Source organism: Triturus cristatus, chromosome 6 (assembly GCF_964204655.1).
Source record: "Triturus cristatus chromosome 6, aTriCri1.1, whole genome shotgun sequence".
In the NCBI taxonomy this organism is placed as follows: Eukaryota; Metazoa; Chordata; class Amphibia; order Caudata; family Salamandridae; genus Triturus; species Triturus cristatus.
Genome location: NC_140589.1, coordinates 380,802,602 through 380,820,989, shown reverse-complemented (window position 1 = coordinate 380,820,989; position 18,388 = coordinate 380,802,602).

Below are 18,388 nucleotides of genomic sequence, written 5' to 3'. Positions count from 1 at the left end.
CACCTAGGACATGCTGGACAAACCGTATGTACCGATCACCATGACGATTTGCGTGACATTCATTAAAAGGCGACTATGCATACAATGAATCCACGTGGAATGTATTTACACCGCTAGTGAAGCTCTGACATGTCTGGCGCCCTACCGTGCCTAATCCCGGCGCCCCCACCGGTGGGTACTCTCCAAGTAGACACCCTTGTCGTTTATTTATGCAAACATGGGTAGCTATTGACGGGCACATTTAATACACACGCACACAAAGCCATTCAAAGGGGATTAAACAAAAATTCGACCAAACTATGCAAGAAACCCCCCTCACGGTTAATAAAACACACATCCACCGCCGGATGTGTAATACTTTTTATTTTACTCTCTGGAAAGGACACAAACCTCACTTGAGAGTCACAGTGTGCTCCTGGCTGAGCCCAATGCTGTGTTACACCCACTAGTGCCCGCCGAGTGCCACACACCTCTGTGTTGTATTCCACCAGCTAGTGCATATGCTATGACACTCTCTAGCCCATGTGCACTGTAACACCACTCCGTGAATATGTCATGCCACACTTGCCTTCGCACAGGTTATATTGCCCCATCTAACGTGCCTTCCTCGATGCCTATGTTATAACACACAGCGCTATGCCATACATATTACAATCTGGAATCCATATCTTTGTCACAATGCATATGCAACGTTACACTCCCCAGCACATATTTTATATTACAACTTTAGAGACTAGTTAGGTTACACAACACTGCCCTGTGCATATTACACTCCAAGGCGCATATCGCATAGCACGCGCTAGTGCCTGTGCTATCTTGCGCTCTCCAATGAATCTGTCATTGCGCACAATGTATTGCATATTATATTTCACGCCCCGGTTTATCTTATATCACACTTTTTGGTGCATAGTTTAAACCATATACTATATCTAGTTTTCATTTTCAATCGTGCTCTCAGGACTATGTTCTATATAACACTGTGTCCACCTACCCTTTTTACGGGCATTACATTTTGCGATGGGGGGTGGAGGGTCAGGGGGTGTTTCTGCCAAGTGAGCCCGGAGTCACAGTCACAAACGTCCTCTTCTCTGAATAAAAGTGAGATTATGCTGCATACTTGATCATATTTTAAGTAGTTCGCACAGACACACATTTTAAAAACAATAAAGTTCCTAATACCCACCTTCTCTGAACAGTTAGCTTGCTGGCCCATCCACCTCCTCCCTATCCTCTGTTGTCTGAATCCATGGACTAGCCTCCTCCCTCCTGCCATGCATGGTCTGATGTGCTGCCACTGCCCTCTATTTAGCATGATGTACCAGTCCACTCCTCCTGCCCTCCATTGCCCAATTCTATGGCCCATCATTGACCTCCTGCTTAGCCTCTGTGCTTAGCTTGCTGCCCCTATTCTCCTTCCCCCTGCCCTCCGATGTCTTTGTGCATGCCCCTGCTCCATCCTTTTTGCCCACCATGTTCCATGGACCTCCCACTCCTATCTACTCTGAGTGTTCTGTTGAGCTGCCACTCCCCTCCCACCTGCCTAGCATTGTCAGATGACTGTAACCTGTCCCTGCCACCTCCACTCTGCCTGTCCACATGCCATGCCCCTATCCCCTTCCTCCTGTCCTCCATGGTCCATTTTACTGCCACACCCTTCTGGCCTCCCTGGTCTGTTGTGCTGCAACTGCTCCTCCTGCCTGCCCCGCGTGGTCTGTTGTGAGGCCCCTTCCCCTGAGCTCTCTTGGTTGTGCCCAGGTCCTGACCCTCCCTTCTGTCCTCCATGGTCCTTTGTGCATGCCCCTGCACCCTCCTTCTTGCCCATCATAGCCATTGTGCTGCCACTAACCCTCCTGCTTGCCATGCATGGTCTTATGTGCTGCCATGGCCCCTCCCACCTTCCCTGTGTGGTCAGCTAGCTGCCCCTGACCCCCTCCCACCTTCCCTCCATGGTCTGCGTGTATGCCATCATAGTCTCATTGTTGCTCTCCATGGTGTGTCTTGTTTCTAGTGCCCATCCTGCCTGACCTCCATGGTCATCTAGCTGCTCCTGCCCTGCCCCCTTGCCCCCTGCCCTCTGTTTCCATGTGCAGACCCCTATTCCCTCCCTCCTGGCTTGTCTGTTCCATTGTAATGCCCCTGATCCCTCCCTCCTGCCCTTTATGGTCTGTTATGCTGCAGCTTTCTCTCCTGACTGTCCATTATGGTCAGCTAGCTACCATTGCCTCTTTCCCCGCTGTTCTCTGTTGTCCATGTGCATGGTCCGGTCCCCTCCCTATTGCTTTCTATAGATTGTTGTGCTGCACTCCCGTCCCACATGCCCTGTGTGGTGTATTGTGCTGCTGCAAACCCTGATGCCTGCCCTGTATGGTCAGTTTGGTGCACCTCTCCATGTCCCTCCTGTCCTCTGTTATCCGAGTCCATGTCCCTACCCCAATTCCTCCTGCCTATCATGATCCAATGTACCATACTTGCGAACATTTTGAACTTGGTAAGAGGGAGATTTTGAAAAAAAAACTGGGGTATTGATTTTCCGCTTTGAGTTACATTGAAAAAGAGGAGATTGTAGACAGGAGACAGATCAAATAAAGCCCATTTGAGCTTAAAAACATTGGACGTTTCCTGGCTGAAACGGGTCTGTTGGCATGTATGGCTGTGCTACCACTGCCTCTTCCTTCTGCCCACAATGGTCTAATATATTGCCACAGCCTCTCTTGCCAGTCCTGTATTGTTTTTTTGTTGCCCCTGCCCCCCTTTCCACTGCCCTCCATAGTTTGTTGTGCTGCCACTGCCCTTCCTGTCTGCCCAGTGTGGTCAAATTGTTGCCTCTGCACTCTCCTACCTGCCTTCAATTTTCAGAGTCCGTGCCCCTGGCCTCTGTCTCTCAACAGTATCCCAATGAACAACTAGATTGCTAACATTCTATATTTATTACAAAAGTGTGGAACGCCTGACGTCATCTTGATGTAATCAAAACTGTAATACCTAGAGCATTTCCTTTAGAAATTACATATATGAGAGGGTCTTATTTGCATCAAAATTATGGTTAGTGCTCTAAAAAACTAAAATGAGGACATATTTTCTGAGTTTTCAAATAGCGACAAAGAACTTTTAGATTATTTGTAATCTTTATGTTTTTTATCCAGTTGACCACTTGATTAAATGTTGCACCTAGGGGAGAGGATGTGGTGTTACTTCCAGGTTGGAGTTTCTGCTTCAGCTCAACATTCTGTGATTCTGGTCAAATCACTTAATCTCCCCATGTCTACAACCAAAATGAATTTGATCTTGTGTCATGTAAAGCACTCCAATACCTGACAAGTCTGCACTATATAAAACTGCAAATACACAACAAATAAGTGGTTTCGGACACTTCTGTCATTGGGCTACATGTGGGCTACATCTGGGTGATATTTGTGCTGCATTTGGGCTCTTTTGTCTCTGGTGGCCATCTTGGGAGATTTATTTGTTATGAGGTATCCTATTTCCTCATTTACTGCAGTCTCCTCAGTAGGAAATGCTTTCAGTTTTTTTACTTTGATTCCATCAAGAAGGTATTCAGATATGTCACACATTTGCCATAAATTCTGAATGTTAGCACTCTAGTTGCTCATTAGATCACTGTAGTAAAGCTACTGCTCACCACGGAAGCCTGCTGCTGGTATTAAAAGTGCATGTTTCAGTCTGCATATCAGAATTTTTTAATGAAATAGAAGAGGATTTGAGAAGTCACTCAAAATGTGCCCTGATTTTTCTTTCTTCATCACTAATCATAATTTCTATGGCAAAATGAACCCCCTCATTTTGTTCCTTTTTAAATTAAATGTTTTAAGTGTTACCAGTTTATTCCAATCAAGATGGCTTCAGGTGTGCCATACTTTTGTCATAAGTAAGACAGTAAGTGCTCTAGTTGTTTGTTAGAACACTCTGGGACATTCTGTCATTGGGCTATACTTGGGCTACATCTGGATGATATGTGGGCTACATTTGGGCTCTTTTGTCTCTGGTGGCCATCTTGGGAGATTTATTTGTTATGAAGTTTCCTAATTTCCTCATCTACTGCAGTCTCCTCAGTAGGAAATACTTTCAGTTTTTTATTTTGGTTCCATCAAGAAGGCATTCAGATGTGTCACACATTTGCCATAAATTCTGAATGTTAGCACTCTAGTTGCTCATTAGATCACTGTAGTAAGCCTACTGCTCACCAGGGAAGTCTGCTGCTGGTATTCAAAGTGCATGTTTCAGTCTGCATGTCAGAATTTTTTTATGAAATAGAAGAGGATTTTGAGAAGTCAAAATGTGCCCTAATTTTTCTTTGTGCAGCACTAATCATAATTTCTATGGCAAAATAAACCCCCTCATTTTGTTCCTTTGTAAATTAAATGTTTTAAGTGTTACCGCTTTATTCCAATCAAGATAGCTTCAGGTGTGCCATACTTTTGTCATAAGTAAGACTGTTAGCGCTCTAGTTGTTCGTTAGAACACTCTGGGACATTCTGTCATTGGGCTATGCTTGGGCTACATGTGGGTGATATTTGGGCTACATTTGGGCTCGTTTGTCTCTCGTGGCCATTTTGGGAGACTTATTTGTTATGAAGTTTCCTAATTTCTTCATTTACCACAGTCTCCTCAGTAGGAAATACTTTCAGTTTTTTACTTTGATTCCATCAAGAAGGCATTCAGATGTGTCACACATTTGCCATAAATTCAGAATGTTAGCACTCTAGTTCTTTATTAGATCACTGTAGTAAAGCTACTGCTCACCAGGGAAGTCTGCTGCTGGTATAGAAAGTGCATTTTTCAGTCTGCATGTCAGAATTTTTTAATGAAATAGAAGAGGATTTGAGAAGTCACTCAAAATGTGCCCTAATTTTTCTTTCTGCAGCACTAATCATACTTTCTATGGCAAAATGAACCCCCTCATTTTGTTCCTTTTTAAATTAAATGTTTAAAGAGTTACTACTTTATTCCAATCAAGATGGCTTCAGGTGTGCAATACGTTTGTCATAAGTAGGACTGTTAGCGCTCTATTTCTTCTTTAGAGCACTCTGGGAAGCTACAGTAGAACACAAAGGAATCAACTGACAGTCTCTGCCCTTGTTGGATGTACATGTTTTACTGAGAATGTCAGGCTTCATTCTCACATGACTGAGAAAGATAATGTGAATTTACAGAAAATATGCTCTCAGTTTAGCTTATAGATCAACTTCCAAACCTCTGTGGGAAAAGCATGAGAAAATAGTTTTCTCTCAAACATGATTCATGATATCACAGCAGAAGGCTTTTTCACATGGTAAAATCACCTTAGAACACACCACAATTCCTAAAATGAGTATGGTACCATCAACAAATGATTTATAATGTAACTAAAGTCTTAAAACCTTCTATTAACTGCAATGCTTTTTAATGAGGTGCTATCATGTATATTGGTCCCAAGATGGCTGGCAACACTTCTTGGATGAAGTATTGACAGCCAATCAGATCTCACGATGAGATGTGTGGTTTGGCTCCGCCCAGATATATCTATCTTTTTAACTCTAATTTTCTCAGGAACTTCTGAACTGATTTACACCATTTAACCAAAAGGCACAAGTCTGAACTGAGGACTACCTCTTTCCTAAATTTGGTGTCATTCCGTTCAGCAGTTCGGGCTGTAGCTGCGTCAACAGGTCCTATGGGAAAATGCATGGGGAAAACGCGTTTTGGGACCCCCCTTTTTTCTCGGCCCCCGCTTGACGAATCACCGTGAATTTTTCAGGATAGGAGCGGACCGGAGCTGGCCAAAAGTTTGGAAAATTTTGCGACGATTCGTCAATCGGTGCCAACGTTATCCCAAATAGAATGTTGCGGATTTCCTATGGAAAATAGGTCCTAACTATAACTAACTATAACTACCTACTGGCCACTGCCAGTAGGTAATATATATATATATATATATATATTCAGTGAAAAAACCATAGGTTTCACACACGTTATAGTTAGGAATTAGCATTTAAAAAACCTTAGAAATTCAGTGAAAAAACCATAGGTTTCACACATGTTATAGTTAGCTGGACATTTTACTCGTAAAAAACCAATGAAATTCCCCCGTTATAGTTAGTTCAGCTAACTATAACTCGCGCGCCCGCAATGCACTGCTGATGACGTCACATATTACATCACTCATGACATGGTCAGTGACATCACTCATGACATCACTGATGACATCTCAAATGACATCACTGATCAAATTCACTAAAAATCAATATTTACATTACAAGGTCCTTGAGAGACTACAATTATTATTATTGACTTACCATACCCACTCAAAAAAATATTTATTCATTTGTTTTTTAAAAAAATAGCTTTAAAAATGGTTCTAGTTTTCGAAATTTTTCTATATCAATCTGAAAAAAAAGAAAAAAGTATTAATATTTTTAAAACATTTTATAATACAGTACACATATTTACATATTTTTCAAAAAATATTTTTGCCTTATTTTTGCTGTTTTCAGAATATATTGCATTTCACTATAAATTGTGAAAGCAATTGCATTCATCATTTTACAGCGGGCAAAAAAAAATAACAATCACAAAGATTGTATTAAAAAAGCCCAGAATCTCTTTTTACTTAAACTTAACATTATAGAAATGCATAATTATCTAAAAAAATATAATCTAATACCAATACTTATTTCTTTAAAATACCGTCTGATATTTTTGTTTCAGAAGTATAATCACAATATTATATCTCAAATAACTCCACAATACATCTGATTCCATTTCCTTTAGGCCAAATAGTAATTTTAAATTTTTTTTGGGAATAAATTTCCAACGGTAATCCAATAAAATTCTAAAGTTTAATTTGTTCAGATCTCACTGATTCTCTGTAACATTTTGGTTCACGAAAATTTTTTGAATAATTTATTAAGTCCACAATAGAATTGGTTACTTTTCCACATGGCCAAATAGTAATTTTTTAATCATTTTTGAAAAAATTTCCAATGGCAGTCCAATAACATTCCAAAATTTAAATTGTGCAGATGTTACCGATTATCTCTAAATTATTGGTTTTTGAAAGTTTCATTAAAACTTAAAAAAGTCCACATTACAATTGGTTATCTTTCCATTAGGCCAAATGATAATTTAAAAAATCTTTTTTTTACAAAATTGCAATGGTAATCCAGTAAAATGGTAAAATTATTTTGTCCAGATCTTGCCAAATCTCTCTAAAATTTAGGTTTCAGGAAGATTAGATAGGAATTTGCTAAATCAAAAGGCAAACGTTGCTTGAAAATCAATTGGGAATCATTACACAGTGTCCAGCCTTTTTCACATTTTAGATAAACTGTGTAATGTCCAGAAGTAACAGTAGGTCCATCATGGAAAATTATTGCAACAGTTACAAAAGTTTTTCCTGAAATTGATAATTGCTGTCCTGTAAACTTCTTTATTAAAGTATCCAATTTTGAACCATCAGCTCTACATCGTTGCATCATTAAAATTACATACTGTCCGTATTCCTTTAAAATTAACGTTGAAAACATGTCAGATTTACACTCACCACATTTCATGCTATGATTAGCATCTTTAACTAATTTTGCAAAAGTGACTGTTTTACTCTCTGGCAATGTCAAATAAATAAACCTTTCATTATCAACATTAGAGCCACATATATTATAACAATTTTCACAACTATGTTCCCATTTATAAGAGAGACCAAAAAAAATTTCAATGGGAACTCCTTCTTCTTCCACTACCTGAAGAAAATACATCAAAAATTTGTGTGCATCTTGCTGTTCATTTTGAGAAAACTGTGTTCGTCCTGAACATATATCTAAAAGTTTTCTAATTTCAGTAGCACTTTCTAATTGAGTTTTATCTTTACTCAGCTTTTGAAAAAGGAGACTCAGCTCTGAACAGAATCTTTTTCCCTGATTTACTATTATCTGCTCTTGCAAACTTTCCAGATAAAATGCAACATTCAGCACTACATTTGCGTAGCAGTTGACACCAGAGCTATTTTCAAAATGACATCCTACAACCTGTTCTTCATTTTCCTTTTTCTTTTTGCTTGCAATTACATCACTCCTCTTTTTTTTCCTCTTCTCTACATCTTCATTACAGATATTCTCATTTTTTCTTTTACGAGAAACTACACGTTTCTCCAACACAGGATACTGACCTAAATGAGGAGCATAGCTTCTTCTTAATCTATTATACTCCTTTACACAGTTTGTATCAGCACTAACTTTTGAATCATCAAAGTCTATGATGAATAAACCTGATAATGTTTTCACTCGTGACAAAGCAACATATGCCATACCTTCTTTGAACACAGTTGAACCAATGTTCACAAAAGCACAATCTACAGTCAATCCTTGAGACTTGTGAATAGTTACAGCATATGCTAGAGAACACGGAAACTGCTTCCTACGTACATATAAGTCTTTCACAAGCATGAAACGAACTGTACAACGACAAATATCTTTAACTTCTTCTATCTGATCAAATTTTATTTTTAAACATTCAATTCCTTCTTTTTTCTGATAATTAATAAAACCCACAACTCTTCCCATAGCTCCATTAACTAAACCTTTTTCAACATCCAAATTTCTTCTTAAAAATACTCTACAGTTCATGCAAACATATAGATTTTTTTCTAATCCAGCTGTTTTGGAGATGTTCTTCTCTAGTGAGTCCAATTTATTTTTCAGTTTGCCTGTTACTGTGACAGTAATTCTTCCATCCTCAATTTTGTCCACTGCTTCCAATTTCCTGATCTCTTCCTTTTCCAATTTCAAAAGCTCCTCATTAAATATTGAGCATTCACGTAGAGTTGGCATTAAGCAGATGACACTTTTGTTTTCTGCAATATTCTTGTATATTTTCTCTGCAACTATTTCTTCCTTTGGAAATAAATTATGTAGCAGCCGACTCTGTAATGCTTTTTTGCCAACTTCTGTGAGTAGTCCAATTCTGATATCTTTCAGAATACTTCCATATTCTTCATCGCTTGCTTGCCTCATATTAGTAGTAAGTTCCTTGTACTCAAAGAAGGACCAAATATTTGTATTTCCGATGCTTCCCAATGACTTCTTCGTGTCTTCATGTGTGACAGTATTAAATACTGGTTGTCCTTTAACTGGAGTAAGCTGCAGAAGATCTCCAAAAACTATGACGTGTTTTCCACCAAATAACATGTCATAGTCTGTCTTCAAAATTTGCTGCATTCTTAAATGCACAAAGGCAAGCATTAAGTTTGATACCATGCTCACCTCATCAATAATGAGAACTTGCATCTTCTTCAATACTCTTGAAACTTCCAAGGATGCTTCTCCAGTTAGCTTGTTGTATTGTATTTTGTTCTCATGCTCCACTGGTAACATTAGCAAACGATGTAAAGTGATTCCTTTTATGTTATATGCTGCTAACCCAGTTGGAGCAGTAACCACACAAGACAAAGTAGAATCCGTTTTTTGCTGTAGGTAGCTTCTGATGACTTTTATTAGGAAACTTTTTCCAGTTCCAGCTTGTCCGCTTACATACATCCTGATTGGATGAAATGATGTGCATGAGCACTCTTTTTTTTCATGTAGAAATCCGTGATCAATTTTGTTTTTGATCTCTTCATAAATTTGTTGCTGCTCTTGATTCAGTTGTCTTTCCAAATTTTCTAAGTCTATAAATTCTTCTTGAGCTTGATTCATAGCCGTTTCCACTTCATTCATGGCTATTGATGCTTCATTTTCAATGATTGGTTGTCCTAGGGGATCTTGACTGAGTGTTCCTAAACTTTGGCTGTCCTGAGAACTGTCTCTAGCTATTTCTGCTGCAATTGTAGTTTCCTGTTCAATTTCTTCATTTAACATTTGCAGATAAGTTGAGAATGTACTGCATTGTATGCTGTCTTTGCAAGCATTAAAAGAATCTTCATAGCTTTGAAATTCTCCCAGTAGTTCATCCTCTGTACGCCATGGTTTAAACAACTGTAAAAGAGCCAAGTAGTAAAATTCCTTCTTGTCAGTAGTGTCACAACTCAGCTTCCGGTGATTTATCAAACTTCCTTTTGTTTGCTTCACCAAACATCCTTCTTCACCAACGACTTTATATTTTCCATTGTTGATGTCTTCTGCGGCTTTCCGTGAATAAATGTAGTTCTGCAGCACTTCATAGAGACACATGTTCTCCAGATGATGACTTCTCTTGGGATAATAAGTGTCCAACATGTTTGTTTTCAAAATATCTGTACTTTCTGGGTCATTCTCGGCCAAATATTCAATTTCTCCTACAGATTTCAGTACCCGATTTCTCATTGCTGCAAGGCCTAAACTTGCCCAAATTATTCTTCTTGACTTCGAGTAGAGACTTGCAGAAGATAACCTATCTGAGCATTCGTAGGATCCAATTTCTCGATGCGATAACATCTTCAAACTGAAACTGTACAGCTTCTTACTGACAGTCTTCTCGTGAGAAATCTCTTCCCACATTTCCTTCAATTCTGTTTTTTCTGATTTTGTAATGTAAGACGTTACATATCGAGCAACAGCAATGGAATTGTCAGCTACATACTGTATATCCATGTTAGCGTTCCACATGGATAAAATGACTGGGTTGTAGTCATTTATATTTTTTGATTCTTCTTTTCTTTTAAGGTTGTAGGTATTCTTAGGTGATTTTCTTGTGATAGTATGTCTCACAGCTGACATAAAACTGTTAACTCTTCCATTTGAAAGAACAGGTCTAGGAAATCCAAATCGACATTAGTGTAGTATTTTTCTTTGCTCTTGTATTTCCGTCGACAGTATTTTCCACACCGATGACTTTGGAAACGTAAAACTTGCTCCTTTAACTTTTTCTCTTCTGTGCTTTTTGGTATAGCACATGTTGCATATTCTTCAATGTAAGATAACACTGCTTCATCAGTATCTGTTCCAAACTTTGGGGCATCCTTGATCCACAACAGCATATGAATATGAGGAGCACCTCTTGCCTGGTACTCTTTTCTCCAAAAGAAATCCACTACTTCTCCAAGAGGTGGATTTTTTTTATTGCAGATGAAGGACATCATAGCCTCAAATCTATGATTGAAACATCTGCAAACATTAACCGGATCCAATGAGCACAGTTCTCCTGCTGTCTTGTATTCGATGTTTTTAATGTTTGAATTTGCCTCTCGTAGAAAATCCAGTAAATCATCCCAAGCGTACTCGGCACAGCTTAGGGTAAGGAACCATGTTGGAGTTCCTAAATTCCGTAACATGCATTTTAATTCACCATGACGTCGGTACCAATATTCATTTGTCCCACGCTGACAAGCCATCAGATTGATCAGTTGTGTTTCCAAATGATCATCTCGGTGCTGCACTTTCTCCATAAAATCCTTAGCAGACACATTTTGCAAATGTACTCCACTTTTTAAAATGTGATTTACTGCATAAGACAGTGCAGACAAGTCGCTTTCAAATAAAAGATGGAACAAATAAGGAATACTTTGTCGAAATCTGGGATCTTCAGCATATAGTCTTGTAGTCCGATATTCAGAAGCTGGAATCTGTTCTGGACGTTCATCGTATCGTCCTCCTTTTCCTTTAGGAAACAGCTGGGGAAAACATCGAGCTTCCAAACTCTCCTCCCATACACTCACGGGAGTTCCTTTTGCTTTCTTCATCTGAAAGAGATCAATATTGTCTCCCATAACTTCTTTTGAATGAAGAGGATGTATGCTAAAATGTTCATAAATTTCTTCTTCCTTTGACTTGTCCACTTTTTCAATTTGTCCAGTTGGTGTTTCTGTGTCTTCTTGTAAATCTTCTTCTTCTTCTTCTTCTATATAAATTGATTCATACCATTTGTTATTCCTTTTCAAATACAAATTTGCTCTTTGTACTTTCCGTACATCTACCAGCTCCTGCCAAATCTTCTTATTCTTTGTAGGTACACCATTAACCAGAATAACTAATGGTTCAGTTTCCAAAGTATTCGCATCAATAGTTTCCATTTTTTTTTTTCAAATCCAAGGGCAAATTCACCACTCTACCTTTTAAACCTCTCAGTAAATCAGAAGGAGGCAATTTACCAGTTTTGGGCTCCATACGTACTATGGTCTGGAACGGATGAACACATTGAATGAGTATAGACTCATAAGTATTTAATTCAGAAAGTTCAGCAGGAATAGCATCCATTTCTAAATTATTATGTACAGCTCTGGTCGGCATTCTATTTTCCTCTAACTTGTTGTAACAGTATTTACAAATACGCTGAACTTCACCCAATTCAAAACAATTTTCAAGAAATATATATGTGGCAAAATCCTTCCACTTATAATTATCTTCATTTTCACTCTTTCTGTACAGATCAACATACCTGGTTTGTTTTCTATAATGAGTTCTGCGGCAACAAATACAAGTAATATTTGGTCTTTCATTAGAGATTTTTTCAAATTTTGTTATGTGATCATTAAATGTCTTACTTACAAATGGTTCTACATTCTCTTCCACTTCTTCCTCATTTAGTGTGTCCTTCTCTGCACTGTTTTGTTCAGGACCAAAGTAACAAAACTGAATTTCATCAACAACCTTCTCTACATCTGATACCGTTCCTCGGAACAGAGCCCTATTCAATTCATCTAACTTTATTGCTGGACTTTTAGCAAAATACAACCGTCTCACAAACTTTCTCATTTCAGTATGATGAACAGCCAGCATCCTAAAATGATGGAAAACACTATTGCACACTTTTCTAGATAGAGAAGCCAGAGAATGACCCTGCAAACCAGTATTCTCTCTCACTCTGCATGGATCCAGACTTTGAAGCACCTTAATCTTCTGTTTTATACTTTTTTTACTATATTCTCTTAGAAACTCTCGAAATTTGTCAATAGATTCCTGACGCACAGTGCAAATACTACTACAATTCCAAGTGTACACTGGGGCTTTAGGACGTCTCCCCATTGCCTCATCTGCCATCACTTGTACCTCATCTCTTGGAACCATTATCTCCTTCTCCATTATGCAACCATTTTTTACTTCGTAAGAACGACCTCTGGTGTCAACTGCATGCAGCAAACTATTACTTTGAAAATAGCTCTCTTCATTAAAAAAAGGTTCACTACTTGAACTATGCATCCACTTTCCTAAAAACACTTTACAAAAGTTTGTTCTGTTCACTACTCTTTTCCTTTTGCTATGTGATTTCAGTACATTAACCATTTTGTCTAATGTACGCATCCTATTCAAAATTAATATGAATAGTTTCCTTTTTAATTCTAATGCCTTTGCTGCAATGGCTTCTATTTCTTTTTTTCTTTTATAAAACTTTGTCTTTTTCTTATATTTCTTCACATCCTTCATCAAATTAGACATAACTCTTCTCTGAAACATTTTTCTACGTATCTCTTTAAACGCTGTTTTTCTATTTATATAAATCTTTTCAGTTGCTGAAGGTATATTTGCATTAACTAAATTGTCAATTTTTTCCTCTTCTTTTTTTTTAAAAACATCCTTTCGAGTACAGACATTTTGTACATTTTTCATTCTTTTGAATATATTTTTAAGAAATTGTTTTTTTTGCTTACCAGAAGATTTTTTCTTTTTCCCAACATCAGCATCTTCTACTAACTTTGGTCCTCTAGTTGTCTTCAAATATAGGTTTTTTTTTAGCGTTTTTTGAACTCTGGATTTTGTAGGCATCTTAAATTTTGTTCACTGCTCTTCAGCAATACCTGAAAAAAACTAAATAAAAAATTCCTTTATTTTATTTAAATATATTACTACATTTCTTTTCACAATAGTCACAAAACGAAATTTCTTTGCCAATTTGAATGCACACTTACTGCTCTTTTTTTTTGGCAAGTGAAAATCACTTTTACAGACTGACACATTATGAAACCACTTTTTTGATTTTTTTAAATGCACATGTCCAAACTGCTTTTTCAGACCACCACCATGTGTAACCTGGGTGGCTGCCTACATTCCAGCAAGGGCAACCAGCCTTAGTGATGCTGAATGTATTTGCATTACAGACTGAAACCTGAAAACCCCACTCGCTTGTAAATACTGTGCATGATTATACATGGCAAGCAGATGGGTGTGTGCTAAGAGTCTGCTTCTTCCCCCAAAAAATCGCTCCCCCTTTTTCCTACTAATGCAACTGTGAAATCACCAGAAAAAAACGCAATAAATCTCTGCCTGTAATTCCTATTTCCACACAGAGTCATGTTTTCACATTAGTCCCAAAACGAAATTTCTTTGCCAATTTGAAAGCACACTTACTGCTCTTTTTTTTTGGCAAGTGAAAATCACTTTTACAGACTGACACATTATGAAACCACTTTTTTGATTTTTTTAAATGCACATGTCCAAACTGCTTTTTCAGACCACCACCATGTGTAACCTGGGTGGCTGCCTACATTCCAGCAAGGGCAACCAGCCTTAGTGATGCTGAATGTATTTGCATTACAGACTGAAACCTGAAAACCCCACTCGCTTGTAAATACTGTGCATGATTCCACAGGGAAAGCAGATGGGTGTGTGCTAAGAGTCAGCTTCTGCACCAAAAAATCGCTCCCCCTTTTTCCTACTAATGCAACTGTGAAATCACCAGAAAAAAACGCAATAAATCTCTGCCTGTAATTCCTATTTCCACACAGAGTCATGTTTTCACATTAGTCCCAAAACGAAATTTCTTTGCCAATTTAAATGCACACTTACTGCTCTTTTTTTTTGGCAAGTGAAAATCACTTTTACAGACTGACACATTATGAAACCACTTTTTTGATTTTTTTAAATGCACATGTCCAAACTGCTTTTTCAGACCACCACCATGTGTAACCTGGGTGGCTGCCTACATTCCAGCAAGGGCAACCAGCCTTAGTGATGCTGAATGTATTTGCATTACAGACTGAAACCTGAAAACCCCACTCGCTTGTAAATACTGTGCATGATTCCACAGGGTAAGCAGATGGGTGTGTGCTAAGAGTCAGCTTCTGCACCAAAAAATCGCTCCCCCTTTTTCCTACTAATGCAACTGTGAAATCACCAGAAAAAAACGCAATAAATCTCTGCCTGTAATTCCTATTTCCACACAGAGTCATGTTTTCACATTAGTCCCAAAACGAAATTTCTTTGCCAATTTAAATGCACACTTACTGCTCTTTTTTTTTGGCAAGTGAAAATCACTTTTACAGACTGACACATTATGAAACCACTTTTTTGATTTTTTTAAATGCACATGTCCAAACTGCTTTTTCAGACCACCACCATGTGTAACCTGGGTGGCTGCCTACATTCCAGCAAGGGCAACCAGCCTTAGTGATGCTGAATGTATTTGCATTACAGACTGAAACCTGAAAACCCCACTCGCTTGTAAATACTGTGCATGATTCCACAGGGTAAGCAGATGGGTGTGTGCTAAGAGTCAGCTTCTGCACCAAAAAATCGCTCCCCCTTTTTCCTACTAATGCAACTGTGAAATCACCAGAAAAAAACGCAATAAATCTCTGCCTGTAATTCCTATTTCCACACAGAGTCATGTTTTCACATTAGTCCCAAAACGAAATTTCTTTGCCAATTTAAATGCACACTTACTGCTCTTTTTTTTTGGCAAGTGAAAATCACTTTTACAGACTGACACATTATGAAACCACTTTTTTGATTTTTTTAAATGCACATGTCCAAACTGCTTTTTCAGACCACCACCATGTGTAACCTGGGTGGCTGCCTACATTCCAGCAAGGGCAACCAGCCTTAGTGATGCTGAATGTATTTGCATTACAGACTGAAACCTGAAAACCCCACTCGCTTGTAAATACTGTGCATGATTCCACAGGGTAAGCAGATGGGTGTGTGCTAAGAGTCAGCTTCTGCACCAAAAAATCGCTCCCCCTTTTTCCTACAAATGCAACTGTGAAATCACCAGAAAAAAACGCAATAAATCTCTGCCTGTAATTCCTATTTCCACACAGAGTCATGTTTTCACATTAGTCCCAAAACGAAATTTCTTTGCCAATTTAAATGCACACTTACTGCTCTTTTTTTTTGGCAAGTGAAAATCACTTTTACAGACTGACACATTATGAAACCACTTTTTTGATTTTTTTAAATGCACATGTCCAAACTGCTTTTTCAGACCACCACCATGTGTAACCTGGGTGGCTGCCTACATTCCAGCAAGGGCAACCAGCCTTAGTGATGCTGAATGTATTTGCATTAACAGACTGAAACCTGAAAACCCCACTCGCTTGTAAATACTGTGCATGATTATACATGGCAAGCAGATGGGTGTGTGCTAAGAGTCTGCTTCTTCCCCCAAAAAATCGCTCCCCCTTTTTCCTACTAATGCAACTGTGAAATCACCAGAAAAAAACGCAATAAATCTCTGCCTGTAATTCCTATTTCCACACAGAGTCATGTTTTCACATTAGTCCCAAAACGAAATTTCTTTGCCAATTTGAAAGCACACTTACTGCTCTTTTTTTTTGGCAAGTGAAAATCACTTTTACAGACTGACACATTATGAAACCACTTTTTTGATTTTTTTAAATGCACATGTCCAAACTGCTTTTTCAGACCACCACCATGTGTAACCTGGGTGGCTGCCTACATTCCAGCAAGGGCAACCAGCCTTAGTGATGCAGAATGTATTTGCATTAACAGACTGAAACCTGAAAACCCCACTCGCTTGTAAATACTGTGCATGATTCCACAGGGTAAGCAGATGGGTGTGTGCTAAGAGTCAGCTTCTGCACCAAAAAATCGCTCCCCCTTTTTCCTACTAATGCAACTGTGAAATCACCAGAAAAAAACGCAATAAATCTCTGCCTGTAATTCCTATTTCCACACAGAGTCATGTTTTCACATTAGTCCCAAAACGAAATTTCTTTGCCAATTTAAATGCACACTTACTGCTCTTTTTTTTTGGCAAGTGAAAATCACTTTTACAGACTGACACATTATGAAACCACTTTTTTGATTTTTTTAAATGCACATGTCCAAACTGCTTTTTCAGACCACCACCATGTGTAACCTGGGTGGCTGCCTACATTCCAGCAAGGGCAACCAGCCTTAGTGATGCTGAATGTATTTGCATTACAGACTGAAACCTGAAAACCCCACTCGCTTGTAAATACTGTGCATGATTCCACAGGGTAAGCAGATGGGTGTGTGCTAAGAGTCAGCTTCTGCACCAAAAAATCGCTCCCCCTTTTTCCTACTAATGCAACTGTGAAATCACCAGAAAAAAACGCAATAAATCTCTGCCTGTAATTCCTATTTCCACACAGAGTCATGTTTTCACATTAGTCCCAAAACGAAATTTCTTTGCCAATTTAAATGCACACTTACTGCTCTTTTTTTTTGGCAAGTGAAAATCACTTTTACAGACTGACACATTATGAAACCACTTTTTTGATTTTTTTAAATGCACATGTCCAAACTGCTTTTTCAGACCACCACCATGTGTAACCTGGGTGGCTGCCTACATTCCAGCAAGGGCAACCAGCCTTAGTGATGCTGAATGTATTTGCATTACAGACTGAAACCTGAAAACCCCACTCGCTTGTAAATACTGTGCATGATTCCACAGGGTAAGCAGATGGGTGTGTGCTAAGAGTCAGCTTCTGCACCAAAAAATCGCTCCCCCTTTTTCCTACAAATGCAACTGTGAAATCACCAGAAAAAAACGCAATAATTCTCTGCCTGTAATTCCTATTTCCACACAGAGTCATGTTTTCACATTAGTCCCAAAACGAAATTTCTTTGCCAATTTAAATGCACACTTACTGCTCTTTTTTTTTGGCAAGTGAAAATCACTTTTACAGACTGACACATTATGAAACCACTTTTTTGATTTTTTTAAATGCACATGTCCAAACTGCTTTTTCAGACCACCACCATGTGTAACCTGGGTGGCTGCCTACATTCCAGCAAGGGCAACCAGCCTTAGTGATGCTGAATGTATTTGCATTAACAGACTGAAACCTGAAAACCCCACTCGCTTGTAAATACTGTGCATGATTATACATGGCAAGCAGATGGGTGTGTGCTAAGAGTCTGCTTCTTCCCCCAAAAAATCGCTCCCCCTTTTTCCTACTAATGCAACTGTGAAATCACCAGAAAAAAAAGCAATAAATCTCTGCCTGTAATTCCTATTTCCACACAGAGTCATGTTTTCACATTAGTCCCAAAACGAAATTTCTTTGCCAATTTGAAAGCACACTTACTGCTCTTTTTTTTTGGCAAGTGAAAATCACTTTTACAGACTGACACATTATGAAACCACTTTTTTGATTTTTTTAAATGCACATGTCCAAACTGCTTTTTCAGACCACCACCATGTGTAACCTGGGTGGCTGCCTACATTCCAGCAAGGGCAACCAGCCTTAGTGATGCTGAATGTATTTGCATTACAGACT